The sequence below is a fragment of the Suricata suricatta genome, chromosome 8 (genome assembly GCF_006229205.1).
Source record: "Suricata suricatta isolate VVHF042 chromosome 8, meerkat_22Aug2017_6uvM2_HiC, whole genome shotgun sequence".
NCBI classification, from domain to species: Eukaryota; Metazoa; Chordata; class Mammalia; order Carnivora; family Herpestidae; genus Suricata; species Suricata suricatta.
In genome coordinates, this window is record NC_043707.1 from 41,354,342 (window position 1) to 41,366,412 (window position 12,071).

Sequence of the window (12,071 nt, forward strand, 5' to 3'; positions counted from 1 at the left end):
TTAACCCCCTTTATTTCCACGTCTTACGTTTGTGAAGCTCAGTAGAAGAGCCTTTCGACAAACATCTGCAGTGCTTTGTTTAACTTCCTCTTCATAGAGGTGGGAATATGCTTCCTCCCATGAGGTTTCTGGGGAATATCGGTCTGATTTGGAACATTGTGAGGCCTAATCAATAGCAACAGGCTTAATTTTACGTGAGCAATCGTTTACAGAAGGAGATGCCAGCTTCCGCCCCTGTGGCAGGAGCCGCGCTACGTCTACCATTTCCTTACTGGGACCGTGTCATCCAGCAAGGCCGGTGCGGCTCCCAGCAGTCATGCACACACCTGTGTAAGTTACACACAGATGAAGGAGCAAAATCGTATTAGCCCTTTAATCAATCACTCCCATGCTTTACCAGGTCAGAACCTTCTACCTCGTCCCCTACCCCATTTAATTAGTAGCGGTGGTGGTGTTATTTTGCCCATCTGTAATGTTCTCTCGTGGGGGATTCGTTTGTAAAAGCCGTTATTGGTAATGAGTTGGAGCACCGTTACACGTTTGTTAGCCACGTGAATTTTTTTTCCCCCTCTCCCTTGGTGATTTTTCTATAGGTCGGTCTTTTTCTTCTTGTTTTGCAAGAAGCCATTAAATATCTTGGGCTGTAAGGGATACAGAAGTGCTGACGCATAGGGGCACATGTACCCCAGTGTTCATAGCAGCACTGTCAACAATAGCCAAATCATGGAAAGAGCCTAAATGTCCATCGCCTGATGAGTGGATCAAGAAGATGTGGTGTATATAAACAATGGCAATGAGGAAGAATGAAATCTGGCCATTTGTAGCAAGGGGGATGGACCTCGAGGGTGTCATGCTAAGCGAAGTAAGTCAGGCAGAGAAGGACAGATACAACATGTTTGCACTCATAGGTCTGACAGGAGAACAGGAGAAACCTAATGGAGGACCAGGGGGAGGGGAAGAGGGAAAGAGAGTTGGGGAGAGAGGGATGCAAAACCTGAGAGACTGTTGAATACTGAAAATGAACTGAGGGTTGAAGGGGGTGGGGGAGGGGGGAAAAGAGGTGGTGGTGATGGAGGAGGGCACTTGTGGGGAAGAGCACTGGGTGTTATATGGAAACCAATTTGACAATATACTATTAAAAATAAAAACCCAACAATACTTAGAAATACCTGTTTCCTTCAGCCTTGGGCCTACCTAACCTTTCAGTTTTTTAATTGTATGGAAAATATTCCAATTCGTTCTTATTTTAATTTCTATACTTTAAAACATTAATATGGTTGAGTAGCTTTTCTTGTGTTAATTGTCTAAAATATTTTTTCCATGAACCCCATGCCAATTGTTTTCTACTGAGTCATTTATCTTTTGTTTACTCACTTGTAAGAATGTTTTGTATATTAAAGATGGTTTGTCCTAAAAAATAAATAAATAAATATCTTGGGCTGCAAATACAGTCGCTCAAAATGTGACCTGAGTTTTTGCCCTTGATTCTGTGCGTTGATGAACAGAGATTCCTGTAGTCACTTAATCAGCCTCTTGGTTAAGAAATAATCTTCTTGTCTTCTTTCTTAAATCCTTGCTTACCCTTGAGATCATGGGAATACCCTGCTACGTTAATAGCAACTAAAATCACTTGCGGGTTCGTTTCAGATTTCGGTGCCTGGTCCACACTGAAGTGATTTTTGGTTATGGTGGAGGTAGGGACCATAGTCCCTCCCCCCCCTTCACCCTCCCCTCCCACCACCCCAGCACATGGGATTGAATTATGATGGCTATGATCACTGAACACTGATACTGTTCTTAACACCTTCGTTTTCGAAATCCTCAATTTAGCCCTCTTTGTCTGATTATTTTGTGCGTACCTAAAATAAACTCATATCTCTTAATAGTTCTAGCAATGTATTTCCAGTATGTAAATAATGATAGTATTCGTTTTTCATTTTTCACTTCTGATACTTTTTCTTGCCTTTTGTCACTGGCTAAGATCTCCATGACAGTGGTTAAGAGAAACGGTGACTGTGGGCCTATTTGTCTGCTTCCTGATGGTTCCTGATGGGAATGGGAGGGGCAGGGGCCACTATTTTATCATCAAGTGTAATGTGTGCCGAGGGTTTTTTGTTTGGTTTTGGTTTGGAAGCTACCTTAGGCAGATTAGGGCTGTTCTCTTCTATTCCTGTGTTGCTAAGAGGTTTTTAAAAATCATAAACTGATAGTGAATTTCTTCAAACACCTTTTCTGTGTTTTAGTGATTATGATTTTCCTCCTTTAAGTTGTTAATGTGATGAATTAACTTGTTTTCTATTTAAGTTTATTTATTTTGAGAGAGAGAGAAAGAAAGAGCAGGTGAGCAGGAGCACGCATGAGCAGGGGGAGGGGCAGAGAGAGGGAGGGAGAGAATTCCAAGCAGGGTCCGAGCGGTGAGCCCAAAGGGGCTCTATGTCACAAGTCCTGGGATCATGAGACCTGAGCGGAAATGATGAGTGGGATGCTTAACCGACTGAGCCTCTCAGGTGCCCCGTAATTTATTTTCTAATAGGTCATGACATGTTTTTTAAATATATCTTGATTCAGGGGCTCCTGGGTGGATCAGTCAGTTAAGCATCTGACTTTGGCTCTGGTCATGATTTCAGGGTTTGTGGGTTCCAGCCCTGCATGGAGCCCAGTGCCTTCTGGGTCTCCCTCTCTCTCTGCCCCTCCCCCACCCACATTCTGTCTGTCTGTCTGTCTGTTTCTCTCTCTCAAAAAACAAAACAAAACAAAACATTTAAAAAATAGATATCTTGAGTCAATATTTTAAATAATTTTTGACAGCTACGCATACTCAGCAATAAGTCAGGCCTGTCATTCTGTTTTTCACGTTGCCTTTTTGGAGTTTTTGGTTTCAGTCCACACTCATAAAAATGAGTTTCAATCCATACTCATAAAAATAATTCTGCCATCTTTTGATGCTTTTAAGTTTTCCGTGCTTTGGAGTCATTTCTTCAAATGAACGCTTTTGGTCCTTGAGCTATTTTTGCACGGAGATTTTTGAATTCTAATTAAAAACTTTTTTTTAACGCTTTTAGGACGAGTTCTCCCCCCCCCCCCGCCCCCTGTGCAAATCATTATCGCAAGAAATACATTTCCCCTAAACCTTTTAATGGGTTGGCATATATGTGTTTAGAATATTCGTCCATTGCTTCCTCAAGCCCAGCAGTTCAGTCGTAGTGACTTCCTTCGTCCCTCTTCCCAGTATTACCAGAGTAGTCTTCTCAAAGATCCTCCCAGTGACCTTTATCTTTTGTATACTTAGTTCTAATTTTCTCTGTTCTTTGTATTTATTTTTTAAATGTTTCTTATTTTCAAATTCATGTTTTTATCTTTAATTCTGCTCCTGCCTACCCTTGTTGTTATTCTTTTTTGTAACTCTTTGAGATGGGGCTGTAACTCTATGGCAATCAGCCCTGTCTGGATTTTCCTTTAAAGCTGTGTCTTGTCCTCTGAAGTCCGGTTTCACCACACCTTGTGCAGGAGCTGAGGTATTTTCAGTTTTGTTTGATTCCGAAGGTTTCCTAATTTCCATCTTCATGTCTGAATTGATACAAGGATTGATGGAAGCATCTCTAAAATTCAAGATCCATGAGATTCTGTTCTTATGTCTTATAACTGAATTCTAGATGCTGGTTCGTTCTCTGGAAGAGTTATTGGAGGTAGGTACCTTCACAGCCCTCGGATGAGGACGTTCTCCAGTTGAATCTATTCCCCTGTGGCAGGCCCTTGGGGTTGGCTCCCGACTGGGGAACACAGCACGGCCAAGTTGGTGCCTTAATGCTTCCCAGACCACCCAGGCCATGTGTATTCGAGGCTAAATCCACTAGAGGTCAAGCCGTAGCCAAGGTTTCTTCATGGGCATTTTATTTTATTTTAAAACGTTTGTTTATTTTTGAGAGAGAGAGAGAGAGAGAGAGAGAGAGAGAGAGAGAGAGAGAGAAAGAATACTACGGCAGGCCCCAAACTGTCAGTACAAAGAACGACGTGGGGTTTGAACCAACAAACCGTGAGATCATGACCTGAGCCAAAGTCGGACAGTCAACGGACTGAGCCACCCAGGCGTCCCGATTTTATTTTATTTTATTTTATTTTCAAAGATTTTATTTGTAAGTAATCTCTGTGGGCTGGAATTTATGACCCCCGAAGCCCAGGCGTTGCCTGCTCTACCCAGTGAGCCAGCCAGCCGCCCTCCCGCGTGCTTATTTACTTACTTACGTACTTACTTGTTTGTTTATTCCCATGAGCTTTCTAGATGTTCCTTTTCCATATACTGCTTGTAGAGCCGAGGCTGCCTTCCCTGTCCAAAAAGCCCTGGGATTTGCAGGAGGAGGAGTGATCCCATCTGCTAGGGGGCAGCAGGACTAGATGGGACGGCTCCTACCCCCCCAAGGGCTTCGGACCCCAGGGTCCTGTCTTCAAGTACCAAGGACCTCCTATAATATTTCTCAAGTGAGCCTGGGACTGAAAACATTGATTTCTGTGATCCCAGCCCTCAAGGTCCCCAAACAGAAGAGAAAATAAGCTATCTTTGCAATCCACCTCAGGAACCTACTGAGCTTGATGCCTGTGTTTTTATTTTTGGTGCTGGCACCTTGCCATCTACCTTAAGGCTCTACGTTCTTAAAGGTGCCAATCCAGCTTAAGGGAAAACAGACAAACGCGCACCAAAAACACCTCTTGCTCCAAAGTGAAATCGATCGTATTCTCTGACTTTGAAAGCTTTAAATACCTTTAGCATTACCCGGACGGCAGGGAGAAGGTAAGAATCTTGGACTTCGTGGAGTGACACGCTACAGAAGGGAAGCCTGTGAGAACCATCCGGGGCGTCTTGCCCCCCAGGTTATGTTCTGCTCCTCCCACACATCATCCAGGCTTCCTCCACATCACGTCTCTTAAAGAGAAGCCACTTGATGCCACCATGCGCATGAGCCCTGGGTGTGAATACAAACAAAAAGGGAGAAACGGTGATTCTGGACCTCGGTTTGACAACGCCAGGAAGATCCGCAAAGTACAAGATCCTTTAAAACCCACCACTTACCGGCGAAGGGACTCTGCGACTCCCTGCCCCGCGGCAAGGCCTGTGGGGGGAGGGGAAAGAGGGAGGACGTGAGCCACAAAGTTTCCGGAAAGGCTCTGGCCGGCCGTGCAATTCCGGGGCTAATGAAGAGGGGTGGAAAGGGGCAGGGCACACGTGTTCTCCGGCTGCGGAAGTGGGAAGTCGTCGTACCCCTAAGAGAGCAGGGGAAGAACAGGAAGAGGCCCCCGCAAGGCGGCTCCCAACCGACGGGCGTCCGGCAGCCGAGTTCGCCGCGCCTGGGGCACCGCACGGCCAGAAGGACCCGAGCCTCTGCTCCGAGAAGACCACCTTCGAGAAGACCACCTTCGGGGTCACGACTTCTCCCCTCCGGGGTGTGGGGGGCTCGCCAAGCACACTGCTGGTTTCCGTCCCCACACGGTTCGCTCAGGGCCACCACCGTCCCCGCCCACAACCCAAACCACTCTCCCCCAAAGAGTTCAAGCGACACTGCCTCCACCTCTCCGCCCTCCCACCCACGCTCGCCCACAGACTCAGGAGGTCTCCCTATCCGACATCCTCCTTTCAGCAGCCGCTGCTCACCCGCCGACCCGCAGCTCCTGCGCCGCCGCCTCTGCACCCCGCACCTGCTGCCTCTGCAGTCCCGGTGCGCAGCAACTCCCCCTGCCCTCGCTGTTCTCCTCGTGCCTCGCGTGGACGTCGCATGTTCCCGACAGGTCTTCGGAGGCGGTGTCGAAGGGGAAAAGGAGAACGTGCCCGGTGCCTGGTCTATAGAGTCTAGGGGGACGTTAAATGCGCCCGCCGTTGTAGACACGGATTTGACTGTGGTATCATCGTTGTGACACCCTGGTGCTGATTCGCACTCCCACCTCCGGCTTACGGCAGCGACGACAGTTTTCCACTTTGTGCGCACGTCACAGGCCGCCTTTGTTGGGTCACTTAACGTCACCTCCCTAGACCGCGACATCTGCGAATGGGACTGCCTTCCGGGCGGACCCGTTCCCCTCGCACCGCTCCCCTGCCTCGCAAGCCGGGAGGGTCTCTGGTCCAGGCGCCTCTCCCGAAAGCCTAGTAAAGCCTTTTACCCGAGGACTGAGCCGAGAGGCTCGGCCCACCAGCCGGGGTCCGGGGGTCCACACCAACCCCGGGGTCGTGCTAGGCCTCCAGAACTCACCCGGATGCGTGGGGGGGGGGGGGGTCGGGGACAGGGATTTGAGTCTGCACGACACTGTGAACCCCAGCCAGGTGCTTAGTCGCCCACCGAGGCCACTTGTGGGGGCGGCTGAACTGGGGACCTGCAAGCTCGGTGCGCCGGGTCGTCCTTTTCCCCAGACGCTGAAGAGTCGGTGCCGGCGCCGATGAGAGCGCACCCCGGCTCCGGCTCCGGGAATGAAAGGAAGACGGTGCCCAAAAAAGAGCCTTCCCTGACCGGGAATCGAACCCGGGCCGCGGCGGTGAAAGCGCCGAATCCTAGCCACTAGACCACCAGGGAACCGACGGCAGTGCTTCTCTTCCTTTCTTCTCAGCAGAGTGACCTTTCCCGGGGGGGCCCCCCCGCCGCTCTGGAAGGCCTCGGGTCTTCTGGGAGTTCGGGGCCTCCCAGGAATCCTTTGCACAGGACCTGCCCTCCTATCTCTGATCCTTACAAACAAGAGCCCCAGGGAGACACCTGTGGCCGGCCAGGACCACAAGTGCCGGGTCGGGCCGCACCCCACAGCGTCCCTTGAGTGTCGCCTTTGCGCTGCGGCCTGCGGGCGTCCGCGAGGTCGCCGCGAGGAGGCGGGAGGGGAGGCGCCGGGCGTGAGACCCCGCGGTCCGCGACAACCCCCTCAGAGGACTCCGAGGGACTAGGGGACGGAAGCGACGCGCGGACCAGACAGCTTTCGAGGAAGGCTCGGCGGCGCTGGGTCCTCCCCCTGCAGCGTGCCCGCCGCCCAGATGGCCCGTTCAGCTGCCCCACAGACAACGGGACATTTGTCCCCCCCCACCCCCAGGGGACCGCGCATTAGAGGACGTGCGCACCACCAGGGGGCAACCGTTACGTCTGAGGGGAGGGGAGGGCCTGTGTCGCACGCGGACGCCAGCGGGATGAAGTGACGGCATTCTGGCTCTGTGTGACGGTTACATGAGGTGTCACACGTCTCAAAGTGTATTGCACTGTGTGAAGAGAACAGAACGGGGCGGGGGGGGGGCGGGGGAGGTGGCTTACGCTACCCGACTTGAAGACTTAGTCTGAGCCCCTGTAGACCGTGGAATGTGCCAGTGGCATCGGGAGACACACACACTCAGACAGACGGTCGCAGCTGAGAGACTGGAAACGGACCCACAGCTGGCCTGGTGAATTTGTTTTCAAGAAAAGCAGTTCAACGGAGAAAGAAAATAGGTTCAGTATGGGGAGGGGGTGGAGAAAAGCTTTATTTCCACTTCACACTACACACAAATGTTAATTGGAGGGGACTCATAAAACATAAAAGGTGCAGGTATAAAGCAGTTTTTGAGGCTACGTTGTGACTAGGTGGTAGGCAAAGATTTACTAAACAAGACGCAGGGGGAGAAGACGTATAAAAGGAAAGACAGGATAACTTAGACTTCGGCTACATTAACCGTGTCTTCTCATCCATGATGCCAGGAAGACGAGGAAAACAGCAAGGCACAGACAGGGAGAGAGGGTTCACAAAACCCATCTGGCAAAAGAAGCAAGCAAGGGAGAAAGCGTACAAGCCCCAACCCGGTAACTACAATGTGTAATGAGCTCCCCCAAAGTGCTAATGGCACAGATCCTCGGGAAAAGAAGATACACAAGGCCAAGAAATCACTAAGACTGCTCAATATGTTTAGCCCTCAGAGAGATGGACATTAAAGTCACATTGACACAGCAGCCTCTCAACAGCACGGCAAAACCAGGCGAGGAAACCCCCACTCCTGGCAAAGACGTGGCACGGCCAGTACTCTCGGTAAGATCCTGACGAATACCGCTCGGCGTGGAAAGCGGCTCCCGCAGGCATTTAAATCCTTGCGTGTGCACCGCGAGTACCGAGGGAGCTTACCTGCGGTGACGGTAAGGAGGACGGTAGCCAAGAAAGGAAAACGTCCCCCGAAGCCGAGATTGATTCCCGGGAGTCAAGGTCCAAGCGGACAAACAGGTCTAGGGAGGAGGTGTCGCTTAGGTGATGGAACACTGTCTCTCTCTGGTCTTCAAGACCCTTTAGATTGTGACGGACGCAGAGAACACTTCGGCAGCCACCATAGCCCCATGAGGCTCCTTGCGGGACCGCTAGGGAAGGGAGGATTGTCCTGCTTTGGAGCGGCGCTGAAGATGAACCCTTGAGTGGAGTTGGGTTGAGCTCAGAGCGCACGTGAACGGAGAAGGTGCCCAGGTTAGGGCTCTGGCGAGATTCCCCTTTCCTTCGGGTAAAGACCTGCTCGCGCGGGGTGGCCAGCGGAAGGCAGGGCCCTGAGGTCCCCAAGTAAGGGGCGCAGCCGCGGCCGGTGGAAACGGAAAGTAAAAGAGGGCAGTGGGGAATGCCCCAGATCCTGCCGTGACTCGGATTCGAACCGAGGTTGCTGCGGCCACAACGCAGAGTACTAACCACTATACGATCACGGCGCGCCACCCGCCCGGCGACAAACACGGCCGGCTCTCTAGCACTTCTGTCGCCATGTCATTCCAGTTGCCGCGCCGCTTTGTTCCCGGACAACTGCAGGCACCGGTACTGCCCGACCTTGGATTCTCCTTCCCTTCCTCTCAACTCCGACACGCGAGGAAGAAAAACCAGGAAAAGCCACCCTCCCGTCCCCGATCGGACCGGTGCCTCGGACCAGATGTCCTAGGAAGTGTCGTGGTCCGGGTCCCCGCCTCCCCCGCTTCTCTTTCTCGCCTCGGGCGTGGCCCTTGTGACCCCGCCCCTACGCCCCCGCCCCCGCGTCCCCCGACCTTGGCCGCAGTCAGGGCGGCAAGGGCTGCGGCGCCGGAGGCCGGGTGAGGGCGGAACAAACGGGAAGGGGCGTCCGGGGACCCAGGGGCGTCCAACCGCCCTCCGGCCCCAGGGACCTCACCCCGAAGGCGGGCGGGAGAAGGGAGGGCTCCTCCCGGCCCTGCGGGCCGCGCGTGCTCTCTGCCAGGCTGTGGCCGGCCGCAACGGCCCCAACGGCCGCGGAGGTCTCTGTGGCGCAATCGGTTAGCGCGTTCGGCTGTTAACCGAAAGGTTGGTGGTTCGAGCCCACCCAGGGACGCGGTGGCCTTTTTAGAACGCTTGGCACGGAGACTGCAGGAGGACCTAAGGCCCTCACGGATGAGAGTAGGAGAGCTCTCGAGCAAAACTGGTCTCTGGGAATCCGTGAAGCTCTGAGAAGGGTACAGCCTTCCGAATGCCTTCTAACAAAGCGGTTTCTTCCACCCTTGTTCTGTGCTCGTACTTATTAGCCCTTCCCTTCGACTCCTTGCATTAAGTTGGTTCTAGAACGTGATAGTTGCAAGCACGGCTTTGGTCCTTATTCTTGTGCACGTATCTTTCGCCATGGTACAAATATTTCTACAGGGCAGAGTCCTAGAAGAGCAATTGCTCGAAGAACCTAGTGTTTCGTGGTTTTCTAGGATCTGACTTTTTCTCCCTTGTGGGCTCATCAGCGACTGCTTTGGGCTTCACAGCATATGCATCCGTAACCTACCAGCCTCCCTCCAAGTGATCCCATGCCTCTTCACACTTCTCCCCTGCCGCCTTTATGCTGTCGCCATCACGCGTGTACTTTGCATGTTAGAGAGCCCCAAACCCAGCGTTATCGCTTTCGTTTCACCTGCCCCATTTTTTTGGGGGGGGGATGATTTAAATAATAAGAAGAGAACCGTATTGCCCCCCGCACCCCCCACCCTCACCCCACGCGGTTACCATTCTGTTGTCCTTTATCCCTTTGGCTACGTGCACATTCCCATCTGGTACCAGTGTCCTTCCTGGAGGACTCCGCCCACATTTCCTGTGGCGCGGGGTCTGCTGCTGATGTCGTCGTTCAGCGTGTGCATGTCTGCCGATGCCATTCCCGTCCGTTTTTGAAAACTGTGTTTGGAGGCGAGGCACAGAATTCCACGTTGACCTTGATGCTGCTCCACCGCCCTCTCACTGCACTGCTTCCCGGGAGAAAACCGACGTCATCTTTACTTTTGTGTCTGCGTGTACCACGTCTCTTTCCTCTGGCTGCTTCTGCAGAGCTGTTGTTGGTGTTCTTTTGTTTTCCCCATGGATTTGAGCGATAAGATTATGACGTGACTAGATACGGTTTTCTTTGTTTCTTGTCCTCATTCACGGTGTTTATTTGGCTCCTTGGATCGGTGGGTTTATCATCTTTATCACGATTGCATACCGTTCTGTCGTTGTCGTCTTCTCACAAGTGGCTTCTTTCCCCCGAGTTTCCTTCTTTTCAGGGACTCCAATCACACCTGTCTTTTAAAGTGGCCCTCCCACTGCCAGCTCTTTACTTCCTGGAGTAGACACCGCATGTGTTTTTCACACTCCGCGATATCTCCTCAAGGTCCGCACACCTCCTCTTAACCTGGGCCCCACGGCTATCCTCTGTGATGTCTAAACACGTGCGGCAGCATTAGGTTAAGAGTGTCTTGTTATTCCTCTCTCAACTAGAAATGCTCTAGGCTAAGACGACACATTCATTGACTCCGTTTAATGTCATTGTAAGAACTTAAAAATAACAGTAGATCTTAAAATTGCAAATTGACCTGACACAGAATGGAGAAATGCATGTGGAATATAAGAATATAAAATACCTAAAAACGTTTACCCAAAATATTGTAATAAAAATTAAGTCACTGTGGTTTTCAGAATTCTAAGACTTACTTTCCTTTAAACAACCTTTTTTGATCTATTTAATGTACTGAAACACATAATTTCAGATTGTATACCTCCTCAATCGTATTGGAATTAAAGTGTGTTCACTGAGCCAGTAAAGCCAATATAGGACATTAAGGAGGCTAAGTGTCAGCAGGATTGGAAAAAAATTTTTTTTCTTTATCATTCATTTGTTTTTTGAGAGAGAGAGAGAGAGCGCCAGCGCATGAGCTGGGGAGGGGCAGAGAGAAAGGGAGACACAGAATCTGAAGCAGGCTCCAGGCTCCAAGCTGATGCAGGGCCTGAGCACAGAGCCTGATGCAGGGCTTGAACCCACAAACCACGAGATCATGACCTGAACCGAAGCCAGAGGCTTAACCAACTGAGCCACTGATGTGCCCCAAGAGTTGGAAGAGAAAATAAATCCAAGACCTGTATAAACTAAAATATATCTTCCAATATTTTCTACATTATTAGAAAATCTGGAAGACATCATAAAACACTTTTTAGACCACAATTCTCAAACCAGTCTCATGCAAACAAAAATTCATCTTTAGAAATATGACCTGATATAAACATGCTCTATGCTATTATATGTAAAGGATTAAAATCCTTTAAAATGTTTAGGCCGATTCGAGATTCATCCACACTATCTATTTGATTCCCCCCCCCCTTGTACCTGAGTGCATGGAGACCACCGATTTATCTACACGTGAACTGGGTTTTTGTTTGTTTCTTCTCCTGAGGTCAGATTCAGCAAGAAAGGAAGCAGGAGGGTTACCTTTCTGGCTCACTTTGCAGAACATGAGACTCTTGACCTTTACAAAAACATCTCGAAAAAAAAAATGAAGGGAGTAAGAGCGGTAGAGAGAACGGGGTGGGGGGTGGGAGAGAGAGAAAGAAAGAAAAGGGTAGGGGGGGAAACCTAACAATAGCGTCCTTGCACCCCGCCCCCTCCCTCTTGGGTCCTGGAAATAGCTCAGTCCCTACCCCACTTGGGAAGAGGCACAATTGAACACATACCACAGATCAGCTCGCCTGTGTCTGCTTGGACTCAGACTGGAGCCGGGAGCCGCTCAAGGCCAGGACAAGAGAAGGCCAAGCACCATTATCAGAGGGCAGCCGCCTAGCAGATAGTGCAAAGGCAGACACGCCTCAAAGCTCTAGAAATCTTG

The 12,071-nt window shown here is 50.8% G+C and overlaps 1 long non-coding RNA gene and 3 other non-coding genes across 4 annotated transcripts in view; 2 read left to right on the plus strand and 2 right to left on the minus strand.

Annotated features, from left to right (window-relative positions):
- Positions 1-6,482: 6,482 nt before the first annotated feature.
- TRNAE-UUC lies at positions 6,483-6,554 on the minus strand. The gene has a single exon. It is a non-coding gene; the product is annotated as a tRNA-Glu (tRNA).
- Positions 6,555-7,242: 688 nt separating this feature from the next.
- LOC115298634 overlaps positions 7,243-12,071 on the plus strand; it is a 19,736-nt gene continuing 14,907 nt past the window's right edge. Inside the window, exons 1-3 of the long non-coding RNA XR_003911808.1 lie at positions 7,243-7,399; positions 7,692-7,793; positions 7,901-8,016. This is a non-coding gene — a long non-coding RNA (uncharacterized LOC115298634). The remainder of the gene's footprint in view (positions 7,400-7,691; positions 7,794-7,900; positions 8,017-12,071) is intronic.
- TRNAH-GUG lies at positions 8,598-8,669 on the minus strand. Its single transcript has one exon. It is a non-coding gene; the product is annotated as a tRNA-His (tRNA).
- TRNAN-GUU lies at positions 9,222-9,295 on the plus strand. Its single transcript has one exon. It is a non-coding gene; the product is annotated as a tRNA-Asn (tRNA).